The sequence below is a fragment of the Bombus impatiens genome, unplaced genomic scaffold (assembly GCF_000188095.3).
Source record: "Bombus impatiens unplaced genomic scaffold, BIMP_2.2 scf_0263, whole genome shotgun sequence".
Taxonomy (NCBI): domain Eukaryota; kingdom Metazoa; phylum Arthropoda; class Insecta; order Hymenoptera; family Apidae; genus Bombus; species Bombus impatiens.
The window spans coordinates 652,691-669,174 of record NT_176682.1 but is presented as its reverse complement, the minus strand read 5'-3'; the positions used below and the strand labels follow the sequence as shown (position 1 = coordinate 669,174).

General features: G+C 37.3%; 1 protein-coding gene and 1 long non-coding RNA gene across 5 annotated transcripts in view; both read left to right on the top strand.

Moving 5' to 3' along the window:
• LOC100744969 (TLD domain-containing protein 2) overlaps positions 1–16,484 on the top strand; it is a 312,724-nt gene that overhangs the window by 100,075 nt on the left and 196,165 nt on the right. The window lies entirely within an intron of this gene.
• Positions 596–3,578, top strand: LOC112212682. The gene is made up of 3 exons (XR_004461549.1): positions 596–2,257; positions 2,641–2,849; positions 3,009–3,578. It is a non-coding gene; the product is annotated as an uncharacterized LOC112212682 (long non-coding RNA).

Here is a 16,484-nt window from a genome sequence, read left to right as displayed (position 1 = left end):
TTTTTTTTTTTTTTTTTTTTTTTACATCAAACCTTCGTAATTACTGTCTTTCTCCATCTTCCACGTTTCCCGCCATTTCACGTCGAATCTTCGTAGTTACTTTCCTTTGATGTCAGCTGCTAACGATCGAGGAACGATTTCGCCGAAACGACTGTGATGAAACTTTGATGGATGTTTTTGGAACGGAGGTTCGAGCGAAAAACGAAGATAGACCGTTTCCTCGGCAACGTTCACTTTCAACGCTATCGTTCGCTCGGATAAATCTTGACAGGGCGGAACTATATTACAACGATTCAATGTCAAGATTCAGAGGCCGGCCACGTCTTTCTGGACTGGTGATTTGGGTCAATGACGAACACACCACCGGAGTAATCGCTTCCCGTCCCTTTGATCGGGCGCTATTGCGTTCCCTTCCTGTTTGCGAAAGTGCTCTTGCTTGACGACTTCACTATGGCGTTAATGTTTCGAATCGTTATACTCCAGCACGCTGCTACGTTTAATTATAGAACGTGACGAACGTGAAAGCGTTTCTTTGTCGCTTCAGGGTTTTCTGCGAGTGCAAAGCGAAGTTGGCTCCGTGTCCGATTATGAATATACCTGCAACATAAATCATTTCTCATAAGTGGCTATCATTTATCGAGTTCCCGCAGAAATTTCATTCGAGGTCAAACCAATCTCCGCTGCATTTAAAACCGCTTGCTTTTTTGTAGATAAAAAGCATTTCATAATTCCCCTGCTTCTTTCTTTCTTTTCTTCTTTGTCGCAGTGTTTGCAACTGTCTGGGCCTCCGCCCTTCATTTTCGTTCACTGCGAGAATCGTTTGCTTGTCTGTTATTATTCGTATACACGAACCTCTTGACAGTCTAATTCGTAAAACAAGCCCACTTCTTCGAATTTGTCAATTTCATAGTCCAGGAACATATTGTTCGATTTCTGAGGAAATTATCGTTACATAACAACACATCTGCATGAGTTTATTTGTCGAAGAAAGATGGTATACGTAGTCATAAATTCTTGATCCTCGCACCTTCTTAAGTATATGCGAACATCTATTCTATATCGGTTGAAACAAATAAATAAAATCCACGTGCTATTACTCTTATAAGTAGCAGTGTATGTTTCTTTCAAGAGATGCTAAACTTATATTTCATAGGAAACGTAATAAAACTATATCTGTGTCAGACCTGTACCTCACGAGACCATCTATGGCTCGCCAATCAGTAGAATAATCCTTCTTAGACAAATATTCCCTGTTAGAATAAGATAGACGGCCAAGAGAAGGCCAAAGAATAGCAAGTATCGCTCAGCTCTATATAATATAATACACCAATATAACTTTACCAATATAACTCTAGGAAACTGCTTATCTTCTTTTGGACACAAAACGCGCGAATCTACCGCCAGCCTGACCTAAATCTACCGTCAAACCTAACTCGAGCCTATATTTCATGGAAATTCAAACCAAAATATATTTTAGTTTCTCACTGGAAAATTTCTCCGCGATCACGTCGCTACTTTTATTCCTCTCCAATCCACTCCAATATACTAAAACGTCGATCCCCTTTAGACTCACCGTTCTACGAAAACGCCGATGTTTCCATCTATAGAAGTAGAATGCATCTGCAAATCAACTGCAAACCCAGCCGAACCGAAACCTAATTGAAACCAAGGTTTCTCAATCCACAAACCACTTCTACAACGTCTAATTCACGCGGAATGCAATATCGCCGAGCAAATTGATAAACCCCGTGTATTCCCGTGATCTGCGCTAGCTGTCGTGTGTTCATAGGGGAATTAACAGTTCCATTGGCGACTTCGATCGACTGCTGGCAGTACGTTACGTAACGCGTTTCGTGCGCCAGGGAACAACGATCGGCCACGATTAGATTAATTGGACGCATTAGACTAGTTTAAACTGTATATTTCTCGGCACGCGGGAAGTGTAATGCTGATCGTAAACTGCTGTACGCGTGCATGCGAGTACGCTTATGGATTTCCGAAGTGATTGAGGGCTGTGCGGCAATAAGGAAACTCTGTACGTTTGAACTGTATTTATTAGAGGAGAAAGGAGGATATGATTTTCGTATTCAAAAGCTAAGGAGAATTATTATGAAAATTAATCGAATATCCAGCTGCTTTCTGTACAGGATACTTGTTGGCTTCGTACGGAACGTGACAATTAATTCGAAGTATCAGGGAAACGGAGGATCGATCGATCGGAATTTTACATTCACGCGAACAGCACAAGTTCGTACATGTACCTTGTTTGCTGAAGAAATTCTAAACGAAGCTCGTCGAGAACATTTTTATAATGGACGAGGGAATTCAGTAAAATGTGCAAAAATTTGAGTCTGATTCGTGAAATAGTTTATAGAGTGCGTGGAGTCGGACGATGATAAATGCAATTAAAGATTTATATACGTATTTCTTTATTCCCGTTTACCTTCCGGTTTACATTGCACGAACGTACACTTTAATAATCACAGCAACATCCAACAGCAGATTTCATAATATAAACGATTTTTATTATTGTCTTTCTTTTTTTTTTATTTAGTTTTATTTTGTATTTTTGAGACTTTTATTATGAAAGAATACACAGCTTTCTCACGATGTTTAGAGTGACTTTACTTGATGGTACAGAGACGTTCCAGTTCTTGGACGTGTAATTGATTAGTGTGGAAGATACGCTCCATTAACAAATTAGAAATTAAAAGTTATTCAACGGCTCAATATGTTTTGATTATCCAACGACTTGATTAATTATTCATGCAAAACGTAGTTTCACTGTCCTGTGCAATGTTCCAGATTGATACTTAGACATTGAAGCCCAGGTGACTGAAATAGCTTTGGTACGATGGTATGGTACATTATCATATTTGAAAAAGTAATTTAACATCGATCGACTTCGAGCCAATTTTACTTATTTAGATAGAATTTATGTTGATTTTTAGCGTACGTTCCTTTTTGTTCGTTTCACTCGAATTACTGGCAAGTGCTCTTTATTGCAGCCGTCTCTTTAACTGGCGATCAGTTGCGTAAAAGCCGTACGTCCACGGGCCAGGAATGGCACGCGTGGAATTCCACGCGAAACGGTCAATGATATTTCCAATTCGTTGCTGCCTGGTGCACGAGAGAGTTGAAATTTCCTGCTGGATATAACGTACATACGTGCGGTTTCTCTGTGTGTGTTCACACGCGAGAAAGAGCATTTAGAGAGAAAGAAAGCGAGAGAGAGAGAGAGAGAGAGAAAGGGGTAGAGCGGAATTGGAAGACTTGAATTTGAAGAATGTTGTTTGAGTTTGGTGTTGTGGGTGGCGGAGATTGGAGGAAGATGGTTCGGTCGATTTATTGGGCGATTAAGCAATGAGCTGAGTTATGCAACGCGGTGAGATATGTGGCCTTTGTACGTGTTACGGATATGTAAATTCCCTTCCGTCTTTTCGATGCTCGAAATTTTTGGATTTCGACGTGTTGTCTGTAGACAATGTTTCATTAGACAACACTTGATTTACTTATTGAATAATAAATAACAAATCGAAATAATATTCTAGTTGTGAGTAACAATTAAATTTCTTATTTAAATGAGGGTAGCTTAAACGGCACCAGAAATAATTTATTTATTTGTATTTATTTCTTATGTGCAAGTGAAATTTCATCTTCCATTTGGACTTAATTGGAGAGAAAATGATAGTATACGAGTAAATTGATTTTTGGTTTTGTCTTAAACGTTTCGTGCTATGCAATGAAAAAGTCGAGAAGGTAATACGGTTATTTTTCAATAGATAGTTGGCAATTCGTACTTGCTATTAAAACTACTCGCTTTTTGTTGTCAGAAAGTTATATTTGATTTGGAGAGCGTTCGCCGTAGCTAATGAACATTGTTAAAAAGATATTTATGCAAAAATAAGTTTGTTGGACGATCGATAACTAATACGTAAATGTAAATTAGAACAATAAATAAGAAATAAAATTGAATTTCTGAATAACAATTGGTTTCATTATCTCAAGTTACGTACTTATACTTGTCGAGATAACGAGTAATTTATTTCTATTTTTCATTTCAGCTCTCAAATAACGAGCGAGCCTCTATTTAAATAACTATTTCAATAAAAATTTATTCAACGATGCACAACGTTATTATTTGATATTAATAAAATACGCACAGTAATAGACACGGTTTTCGTATATATTAAACTATCATGCAGTAATTTAAAGACTATTAGTTAATTAGATTTAGTTGGTTTAATTCGAATGGAAGACCTTTTGGGTATTCGAACGAGAGACGAAACTTATAGTACTGTCAAAAATCGCACAACGAATACGCAAATACCTAGTTTCCCTCATGTTTGCCATAAATACGATTAAGTTAACTCGAGACAACGTTTATGACGGTTCTCCGCTTATCAAATACACATCTTGTACCATAAATGTAACGACTCGTAGTCGCGATAAATGCGGTTGATAAACTGAAAGGACTATGGCTGTTAATGAATGCAACGATGTTCGTAAAAGCGATGATGCGTTCGTTAACCTGTTTAGCCTCTACGCATGTAACACGTACTTTCTTATCGCTGTACTTTATGCTTCGCGTTATCTGAAGTTGAAGACGAAGAAAAATGAAAAAGAACCGAGGAAACGGGGTCGTTGTATCCGGCTACGTTTTTACGATCCGGATTTTACGATCTTCTGACATGAATCAGGCGACGAAGAAAGCACACGAGTCACGTACGTGCGAATTCTGGAAACTTCCTACTTCCTCGACTTTTCAAATTCTTTCATTTAATTGTTTCCTTTTAGAAGTTTCCCTTGTCGTTAATCAAATGCTTTGGCATTCAAATTTCAAGAATTCATTGGAACTTTAATATTTTTTAATCATTTTTTGAAGGCCCATAATCCTTTCTCCTTTGCCTGCCAAATATCTTTACCAGTTTAGTTTCTCATGATTAATTCAGATAATCGTAGTACCTTGAGTATTCTATATTGCGAGAAGAAATGAGAGAGAAAGAGAAAAGAGAAGCGAGGAGAGAAGAGAGGGGAAAGGTCAAAGAGGAATAGGGAACAGTTTCATAAGCTGCGTGGTCTCATATTATATCATACTTTCGTGCTTTTATGTCTCTTAGAGATTTTATATTGTTAGACTTTTATATATTTTACCGCATTTCATGTTACATTTATTTGTTCCGTTTGTTGCGCCGTATTTTATATCGGTTCAGGCGGTGCGACAATACGAGTGACAAAGGCGTAGAAAAATAAGAAACGAAAGATGTACAATTTAAGGTCAAGTTTTAAGAGTTGGTTTCAAGTGGAAATGTGAAGTACGAGAGACGCGGTTAGCTTAGTTGTCGTCGTTGCAAATTGTTGCATGCATTTTTACAACGTACGTACGATACGTATCTAGTCTTACGTTTCCTTTTAGCGAGGTCTGCGTCTAACGTTTGGAAAAGTGAGTGAGAAATTAAAACCAAAGAGAAAAATAGCTTTCCAGCTACTGTGCTAACTCGCAGGAGAAAAATAACAATGGAAAATAAATAAATAAAACTAACAGTATCTCGAGTGTCTCTGACGAAGGTTTCCGTCCAGTCCTTGAACCTACAAGTTAACGCGAACGTTAGACTCAAAAGTTAAACGCGTGCACAAAGATACACATCGCCCTTGAATCACAAATGGACCTTACACGACGAAGAAACGGATTAACGACTGGCATTTCTCCAGGACCGGGACGCTACCACGCGTTTCACCGCTTGTTTTCGGCAACTTGCATGCTCTGTTGTCCGAACAAACATGTCTTTATATTTTTACAACGGATTTCGAGAGTCACGAAGCGACGAAGACGAATGATGGAAGACGAAGGTCGACCTTTATCATGGCGTACACGGGACTGGAGGATTCGGCTCAAGGATCCAGCGAGTTCCGTGCGATAGTTGTCTCGGTCTTTCGTCTTTTCTTCGTTGTTATTAACTTTCGAAACATCACGGGCGTGTCCTTACGGTTTCCATCCTGTCCTTCTGGTCAAGATACCGGGCGAGGGCGATATTTCACTCGGCCCCTCCTTTCAACGACGCCGCTTTCAGACAAACGTTTAACTCGCGGACTTCGTTACCCTCTGTCTGGCCGACCTTACGCGGAGAAAAATACCACCTATAGAACAGCGGATATCTTTCGTATATTCCGTACACGTTGTTTCAACTTCGTCGTTCGATTTTGTTTATGAGCTCGTTAGACGGTAGAGACGAATTAATAGGTTCGCTGCGTTTGGCTAAAATTTGAATCAGCATGTACCTGCAGATCATAAGCATATAATCGATTTTTCAACGTGGGAAAATATCTTACAATAGTGATGTGAAACACGAACGTGCAGTTTTGTAACGTAGCATGGGTTTACTATTTATTCGTGCAACTATTTTTTATATTGAGATATGTATAATTTTGTGTGCTAGACTAGATCAGCCGCGTAGTAGTGAATATGAGTGTACGAAAGTATGTGTGTGCACAATTTTTCGAAAAACAGATGTACGCAACTGTTCCGTTGGCAGTGTGATATATGGAAGATGGTGAGACAAAGAAAGTGTTGAGACGCGTACAAATGTATATCGACGAAGATCCTGGAAATCGTTTATTAAATAAATCTAAAACTATTTTAATATGAATTCTGAGTGTAACCTTGGTATTCCTTTACTTTTATTTCGGCGATAGAGATCCACAATTCTCAACATTTTAGTTCTGCGTTTCTATTATGTGGTGGGTGTAAGGTCGATACGTAGCAAGAGAAATTGATGATCTTTCGTTATAGGAAAACTATCTTTCGATAAATTCAAGCAAATAAATGGAGTTTTAGTATATCGTTGTAGATGTAAATATCGTGTGAAAATTATTTGCTAGCACGCATTCGATAGCAGGAAAATTATTTGTTAGCTTGCAGTATCGTATGAAAATCGTTTGTTAGAATGGAGCATCGTACGCAAGGAAAGTCGGATCCAGAGCTGATGGTTTCTGTCAAGATGATATTGTCTCGATTAGTATATCGCACAGTGATATGTATTTCATTGATCGATGATATCGTACCACGATATTTTAGGCTTTTCAATGTTTATCCGTGAATTTTGAATTCTGAATCGAATGGAAGAGTGGAAAGCGGAAGCGATATATTTCTAATGCTTGGCACGTACAATGGTTTTAAATAAACAAATTGATAACGAACGACATCGTTGTGAATCAGTTTATCTTCTGGAGAACAACGCCGTGCGTTTATTTAATTCTAACCAGGACGTACCACCGTGTGTTTTGTAGAGTTCCATTCATCGTGTTTGTTATTCGACAGTTCAAAAATATGTATCGTCGCTTAAAGAAGAAAAATAGGGCAGAAAAAAGAGGGAGGGAAAAAGTTATCGAAGCGGTGAACGTTTGGTGTCATTAGTCGAGCGATGGTAGTTAGCTCGTTACATAAATTTCAAAGTTACGCAACTGCTGTATCTTGGCTGCATGTTTCTTTAATAACTAAATTATCCTCGTGCACCGTTATTACGCGGTTTCTTTAACGTTAATCATACTATTCTTCTGTCGCGCTCTATACCTTGAATTAAGAAGTTATGAATTAGGAAAATTTGTTGAGAGAAGTTTCTTAAACTACCGGAATTGTTAGAGGAGCATTTTAAGCAAATTTTGCATTACCTTCATAAATTATAAACACCAGAAATTCTTCGCCGTAAGATCTACGAATCTCACAAAGTTTCTGCCGTGGTGAGATCCATACAACATCTTTGTTATGCAGCTAATCCACGAGTATTCTTTTGCATGTTCTCAGCCCACAAATTTTCTGCTGCGCAGACCCCACAAAGATTTTATCGTAAGAAGATTGTCAAAAGCCGTAACATTTTTATTGTAGAATTAACTGATAAATTTTTCACTGTCAAGGATCTATCCATCTCTTCCGCAAATGTTTCATTACAAAGACCCACGATTCCACAAATCTTTCATCAATGCTCGCGCATAGTCTGGTAAATTTACTACGTATAACGAACACGTGGAAATAGTAGAATCATGTTGAAAAAAGATATTATTGAAATCGGCAGAAAATTCCCTTCGCCATCTTCCGTGCAACCAAAAACTCGTGATTTCATGCACGAGACCTTTACCATAAAATCCACAAATGCCACATAGATTTTGATATTGCAGGATCCAGAAAGTGCATAAATTTTCTGTCGGACAAGGAAATAGGTAAATTCTACGAATGTTTTTTTCTACGAGAAAAACTTCTGATCCCACAGATCAATATGTGTATAAAGGTTCTCGAGGCTTTTCCTCGTTTTTCCGTGGCCGATGTGTCACGTGGCAGGGGAACGACGCGACCGCGATTCACGAGGTAACAATCGCATCCATCGACGGGTACGGGAAGGCCGTGTGTGTCGCGTGACAAACAGCTGCCACGCATTCGTGGCACAAGTCGCGTGGGCACACGCGGCGAAAGTGTCTTACGCGTGCGAAACGTGCCAAGGTCGAGAATTGGCGCGTAACGTCGCTTGTTCCGCCGGATGTCGAAATGCTGCACATTGCGGACCAGACCAGCTGAAACTCGTATCCACCGAAAGTTTCTCAGACTTGTCGATTCGCGCTAATTTTTGTTATTGTTCTATTTAAGCTTTCTGCGACGAATTTTTCTTTTTTTTTTTTTTTGTTATCAATGAATGTATTTTTTTAAATAGAACATATTAGTAGGTTCGCATTCGAATATTCTTAGCACTAGAATTACGGATAGTTAACACGAAGTTATTTCTAGTCCTTAAAAAATACTGGTCTTTAAAAAATACGTAATAGTAGAATATCTTTATATTTATTGATTTATTACTTTCTTACAGAAGGAATTCCATGTTATGTAGAAGATTTTTGAAATTATTTATCCATCTGGGATCCCTAAACGGAGGTTGACACATTTATAAAATTGTAGAACCAGTCATTTTGACTGGCTTGGTATTTCTTGTATTAGTATCTAGCGAATTTCCTTGATAATTAATATCATCATATCGAATGATACACAGTGGAAAAATTTAAAAACATATGAGTAGTTGTACAAAACGAGGAAACTGGTTGATTGGGATTCGATAAACAGATTGCAGGACCCTTTTACACTTTGACAAGTACCAGTCATTTTGATTGGTATTGGTATAAGTAGCCTTGATACAAAATTATTTGGAGTTTGAATATATAAAATATAAAATAAAATTCATTATATTATTCCTTCAGTTATCGTTGCGAAAGTCATTACGTCATTGCGAAAAAAAATATAACACGAAGTAAGAATTTTAAAATAAAATTGTGAAACCAGTCAATTTGACTGGTGTGATAGTTCTAGTGTTAAATAGGTTATAGTGGTAAGAGAAAGAGACACAATTAACTGAACGATATTTTTGGAAGTTGCACTGCGACGTATCGTGTTGTTAGTCTGGAAAGGGATTATGCGACTGGTACTAATCGACACTAGGTCACAATTTGTACCAGCCTCATTGTCGGTATCGGTCTTGGTCTTAAGCTGAATTTACGCTGTTTCATTTTGGAGGAACATGGCGAATGAACGCTGCCTTCATCCTTGTTTTATACGCCGATGAGACGAGGATCAAAGCAGCGTTCATCTGCTGTATTCCTCCAAAATGAAACAGCGTAAAGTTCGCTTTAGTCTCAGTTTAGCTATCACTCCCAATTTTAATGTTAATGTAAGTTTCAGTGATAGTTTCAGTATGAATATCGATATCGGCCCCATTCAGTCTCAATATCAATGTCAGTTTTAATCTGAATGGAAGTTTCAGTGAGAATTTCAGTTGCAGTATCAATATCAGTGTCAGCTGCTGTCTCAGTATCAGCCTCAGCCTCAGCCTCGATACCAGGCTCGGTATCGGTATCAGCATGAGCGTAAATTTCAAAGAAACGACGTTGCGTATGCATCATTGTAACAGCTGATGGGCGTTATGTAAATAAACAACATAAGGAGACGTAAAACGAGCGTCAGTAATTGCGGTATCGTGTTTGAACGAATCATTAAATAAATTGATCGTGATTAGAGGCTGATAGTTTCTGTCAGCTCTTCACCTCGCGCTCGATTAAAATTACGCTTGGGTTGCAGGTCGAAGTGTGGTCTCGATCCGCTGGTTAACTAACTTCGTAAAAAGAAACTCAAAGACGGTAGACTATATGAATTTAATTGACAGTTGCCCTCTTCTTTTACAGCCATATCGAGCAAGGTTTTCTCCGCGATTACGCGCGAATAAGCGCTAGACTAGCGGAAAACCCATCGAAGATGCATTTCATTATCCAGCCATTAATCGCGAAACGTTTCTCAACGTTCAAGAAAAATTGAACACGGTGACCTCGTTTCACGCACTTTCCTCCGAGTTTTCTTCTTTCTTTTTCTCCAGCAAACGGAACACATGGTGGTCTATCTAATCGCTGAAAGTAGAAGTCCCGTTCAGTCTCTTCCTTTTATTTCGTCCAATGCCGGTTACTCGTTTCTCTAAGTAGTAATTATGCTTTTTCTTTTTTTTTCCTTTCCTCTCTTGCTGATCTCAGAAATAGAATACTTCATATGCTATTTTGATAATTAGGTACACTTTTCCTTAAGCAATTATTGCTACCTTCTCTTTTCCGGTGTAAAGCTGTTTTTCATGTTTCCTTCATTATTATTTTCTCTAAAATGTCTTTCTAAAAATGACAATTTTCTAATTTTTCCATTGTAAAAAAAACCCTATCTTTACGCCTTTTTACTTTTAATTGTAAAAAGAAATCAAGATAGCACTTGCACGTTAATAATCGCTTTTTTCTCTAACTGAAAATTGCCATTTCTCAACTTTTCCAATATGAGAGTCTTTCTTTTTTATACTTTTAACTTCAAAAAGAAATCGAGAGATCACGATAGCAGTTCAATATCAATCGCTCTTCGCTCCAAGCAACGACTCCATCATTTCCCAACTTCTCCAACGGGAAAAACCGGTCTTCCGTTTTCCCTTATTTCCTTTTATTCTCGATTTCAAAATTCACGAAAAAGAAAAAAAAAAGAAAAGGAAAGAAATAAATCGGAAGTACGATTTATTCCGACAGCATTTCAATGCTAATCCAAGTTCCATCATCGCAGTGGAAAATAATTCTGATTCGTTGGGTCGCGTGTCTCGTCCATCGATCCGCCATATTTCTCTTCGAACATATTCGGAATATTCGAACAGACAGGGTTTCCATCGGAACGAGAGTGGATCATCGATGTCGTTTATAAGGTATTTCGCATCCTTCACTGACATTCCACGCACATGCTTATGCAAAACAAACGTGTGCATGGGCGTAATCGATAGAGACGGCAGCGACTTCACCCGAGAATAGCAACGCGACGGGCCATATTCAACGATGACGCACTTCGACCACGATATTTTTTCCTTTTTCTCGATGAAATTCGCCGTCTGTTCGATGAAATTGTCGCTCCACGCGATCTTTATTCCACAGCTTCTTAAATGGTTCATCAGTGTCATATTACCTTCCTGCTTCATTATTAATTATTATGCTGTTGCATAATAAATGAGTCATGCAGGAAGAACATTGATTAGCTTCATTGAGATTGATTGCTCGGCGAGAATCTTGATCGTTTGAAAAATTAAGTACTATTCATGCACTGGCGTGTTAATACATTTTCATGGTTGAGAAACTTTCAGGAAATTTCACGACGAACTACTTGAAAATCAGCTTCGACCGAAGACTTTGTTGGTCGATTTTATTAAAAAGTAAAATCTTTTTTTATATTGCATAATCAGTAAAGAGAATCACAAATTGAAGGTTTCTGAACTGAGATGAGATATAAATGCGCGAACGAGAAACAATCGCGGAATGTTTTATACTTAATTTGAGAAAATTGTTGAAGCGTGATCTAATTTAAAAAAGCAATTGGATATAACGAATATCTTTCTGCCCGTTGCAATTCCTTTGCTTCGTGCGCTATATTCCATTTCGTTCGTTCGTATATTAAATATTAAACGTACTATTACACGTTCGTTTACAATATCTTTTGACAATATTAATTTGCTTTTGTATTTTCAACATGAGATATTTATGCATTCTAGCGACGTTAAATTCTTTCCTTTTCTTCATTCCAATACGCTGTGTTTAACGTGATATGCGTTTTATCTCGAATGTACGAAGAAAACAACGGAAACTGCGCAATTAATGGAAAAATATTTATTGTCGTGTTAGTTGAAGGTATTAATTAATTTTACAGCAAAATAGACGGTAATATTTTTTTTACTAATATTTCGCTTGCTTTATTCTCTCGGTTATGATAACAAAAAGTTCCATCTGCTTGTCACGAGCGTTTATGCTTCCAGTGGCAGCAGCACATAAAAGAATAATCGAGCAAGATCGCTGTGGTGCGTATAGGGGAATAAACTTCCAGCAGGAATAAACCTCCCATGATCCTGCACCTCCATACGACATACTGTGTCGCGTGGAAAAGGTGATACGACGGAAATGATGCTCTTGATGGTTTTACGGGCTGAATGGTTTTTATGGGAACATTCGCATGTTCTTCTCGTATTACTATACATACAGCATGTGGAATCGCTATTATAAAAATTTTGCTTCATAAATGGCCGCCGGTTCCATCGAGGAGATAGGATCGTATGGCATGTTTGGTCATTAATAATAATACAAATTATTGCTGAAATAATTTGCAGATGTTTTAAGTGGGAAATTATTACTGTAGAAATTTTTCTGTACAAACATCTCCAGTTTTAATGGAAGATAGGCTCGTAAGGTATTTTTTTGATCGTCGATATGAATATAAATTATTGTTCAAAGATCTTCTTTAGATATTTTACAGATATTCCTTCTTGCTCATTAATAAAGATAAAAATTGTTGCTCAAATAAGTTGTAGCTGTTCTAAATGGGAAATTATTACCGTAGGAATTTTATTTCACAAATTTCTTCGGTTTCGATGAAATACAAGATCGTAAGATATTTTCGATCGTCGATAAGAATGTAAATTAGTGCTGGAAGATTTTTTTTTTATGTACTTCACCATGAGAAATTGCTATTGTATAGATGTTACTTCGTAAATTCCTCGCATTTTGATGCGAAAATGGAATCGTACATTCTTGCTCATTAATACAAATAAAAATTGTTGCTCAAATAAGTTGTAGCTGTTCTAAATGGGAAATTATTACCGTAGGAATTTTATTTCACAAATTTCTTCGGTTTCGATGAAATACAAGATCGTAAGATATTTTCGATCGTCGATAAGAATGTAAATTAGTGCTGGAAGATTTTTTTTTTATGTACTTCACCATGAGAAATTGCTATTGTATAGATGTTACTTCGTAAATTCCTCGCATTTTGATGCGAAAATGGAATCGTACATTCTTGCTCATTAATACAAATAAAAATTGTTGCTCAAATAAGTTGTAGCTGTTCTAAATGGGAAATTATTACCGTAGGAATTTTATTTCACAAATTTCTTCGGTTTCGATGAAATACGAGATCGTAAGATATTTTCGATCGTCGATAAGAATGTAAATTAGTGCTGGAAGATTTTTTTTAGGTACTTCACCATGGGAAATTGCTATTGTATGGATGTTACTTCGTAAATGCCTCGCTTTTTGATGCGAAAATGGAATCGTACATTCTTGATCGTCGATAAAAATACAAATTGTTGCTCAAATAGTTTGCGAATGTTCTAAATGGGAAATTATTACAGCAACAATTTTACCTCATAAATATTTCCAACTTCGATGGAAACATCCTCGGCTGTAAAGTACCTTTGCGATCGTTATTAAGAATATTTTACGTTATAAATGGTTCTGAGGGAGAGGAAAAGTTGCAAGACACGTTCGACCGTTGATAAAAATATAAGTTATGGCTAAAAAGATTCGTAGATATTTTAAATAGGAAATTATTGCTATTGGAATTTTATTTCATAAATATCTGCAGCGTCTGATAGAAAGATAGGGTCGTAAGATATTTTCCATCGTAAAGAAGAAAATAAATTATTGCTCGAAGAATCCTTAGATACTTTACCCAAAGAAGAACCTATAGAATATATGCGTGACTAATCATTAAAATAATTACCATACATTCTATGCACTAAAATAATATTCCAAGAACTGGAACACAAGATTTAAAAAAAAAAAATCCATTGCCATGGAATTACACACTGAACGCGATAACAATTTTTTGAGTAGCTAACTCAGTGCCAGTATTAACACCTTGAAACCAACGAGTCCAAGAATGCTTCGCGTGCAATGTTAAGAGCGAAATACCGGTCTGTATGGAAATAGAAAAATCCTGGTCAAATGTTAGCGGCGACCGTGAAGAATATAGGTCAGTGGCATATTATGTGCTACATAAATTTGCATAAGGTTGCCTCGTGACATAAACCAGAGTCCACGATTCGTTTTCTTGTCTCGTTCCATGCACCGTTCGTTACTCGTATCGTTCCTCCCTCTTCTTTTTCCTCTTTGTTCCTTGTTTTTTTTTTCTCATCAAATTTTCCTCTTTGTTGCTTTTACGGTGGACAAACACGAGCTTTAATCCTTTCTCTACACAAGGATGTTCGATCGAAGTGCGCTTTCATCGAGTTTCGACTATGTATCGTGTGTGTACCATTGGCGGGATTTTCGAATATCCGTGTGTACAAGATTTTGGCACGTTTGTACGCTTTGCGGAATTATAGCGGCTGGGAAACTGTACACGCTGGAAATTCAGTAGTTTAACTGGAACAGCGATATGATAGCCGATCGTTCGTATAGCATTGTGACAGTGTCTCGATTTATGGCTTTAATCGAGGATACAAGGGTTTGATTAATGCAGAAGTACACAATTGTGGCGAGATATTGTACGCTCTGTGTATTCGTATTGAATGGAAAATTCTTTGTCGTGGAAATGCAGAAGGTTTCGAAAGGGGGAAACATTATCAAATCATCTCGAACAGTCGAGAATAATCCTGTTTGTGTTCTCTTCTTGATACTCGATACATTTTTCAATTCGACGAGTTATTATAGTCGAGTGGAACACGGTAACGTCTTATTCCATCTAGCTTCTTTCATTTCTTGAGATAAATAAATTACTTGCTATTAAAAATCCATCGAATTTTCTATATCGCTGACATGTTGAGGGTAATTGAATAATCCAAGTGTAGGAAGTTATGGGGTGAGAGAATGATAAGACGAGGACGAGAGGATAAAGTTATGACAGCAGGATGAATGGATCGTTCAATCCTTGGAATTCAGTTGTCCAGATAATCTAATTTTTTCAGTGAAAAGGACAGATATCCTCCGAATATCGTAAAAGGCTTCTGTGTCTGAAAATTTGCTATACAATAGAAATATCGTGAAGTTTTTACATCGATTTATTTATGATAACATTATGTTAAATAGTTTCCTGTGTAAAGTCGAAATTACTCGAACGTAGAACTTTAAATCGAAGAACGAACGTCGCTAGATCGAATCGTTCGAACTCGAAGAGTTCTGTACGTTTACACGGATTCGTGGAATTCGATAAACGTGTAATGTAGATAAAGTGTAGATATCGCGTCAGATTTTTCTGACGATTGTAATCGAACGATTCAGCCGAGTTGGAGGCCTCCGCGAACAAGTGGAACGGTTCCGTCGTTAGACAGCCGGAAGTCGATGAGATCGACAGAATGTTTAAGTCAAGATCGAGCTTCATTGGGGTCGAGTGGTGAACCTGACATTGATCCGAGGAAAAGCGGGTTATGGATTCGCTGAATGCTCAAGGGGATATGCGACCTTGCAGGCCTAAGGAAAATACGGTAAATTCTTTCGTTTACAAGCGTATGGTGAAGGATCAAGATTTTTATAAGGAAACTTTAAGCAACATTCGAACTCTATGTTCATATTTTTGTCATTGCATGAAATTACGAAATGGCGAACTGGCATAACATAATCTTGCTACATATGCGATGGAACCTCGTTTGCTTGCATTCAGCGAGAAATATGACTGAAACGTAAAAAGTAGGAAAATTCCTGCAATTTTGAGCGAAGAAAGATCACCTTCGATGTAGCGTACGATTTTTCCATAATATTGAAAAATAAGAAAACGGTGGCTTGTCAGGAGCAAAATATTATTTTGTGCTGGAAAACGATTTATTTAAAACATTTATAAAAATTTAAAGGATCAGGATATCAAAAATATCGTGCGCTACATTGTAGACGTTATGTTTGTTTAAGTTCGCAGAAAAATGTCTTGCTCTTTACATTCCATCGACGTTGTGATTTTTCTGTCTTTAAAAATTTTGTTCTCTCAACTTATTTAGATATTCATAATGAACTAAATTAAAGTGATAAAACTTACAGAGACCAATCCTGAAAAAGAATTCTTTTTCGAATAGTTTTCACATCCACGACGTAGACCACAAAGAACGCTAAAACTTTTAATTTAATTTTTTCGCTCTATCTTATACAGTTTTTTTAAATATTCACGATAATACGAAAAGTTTAGATTTCAT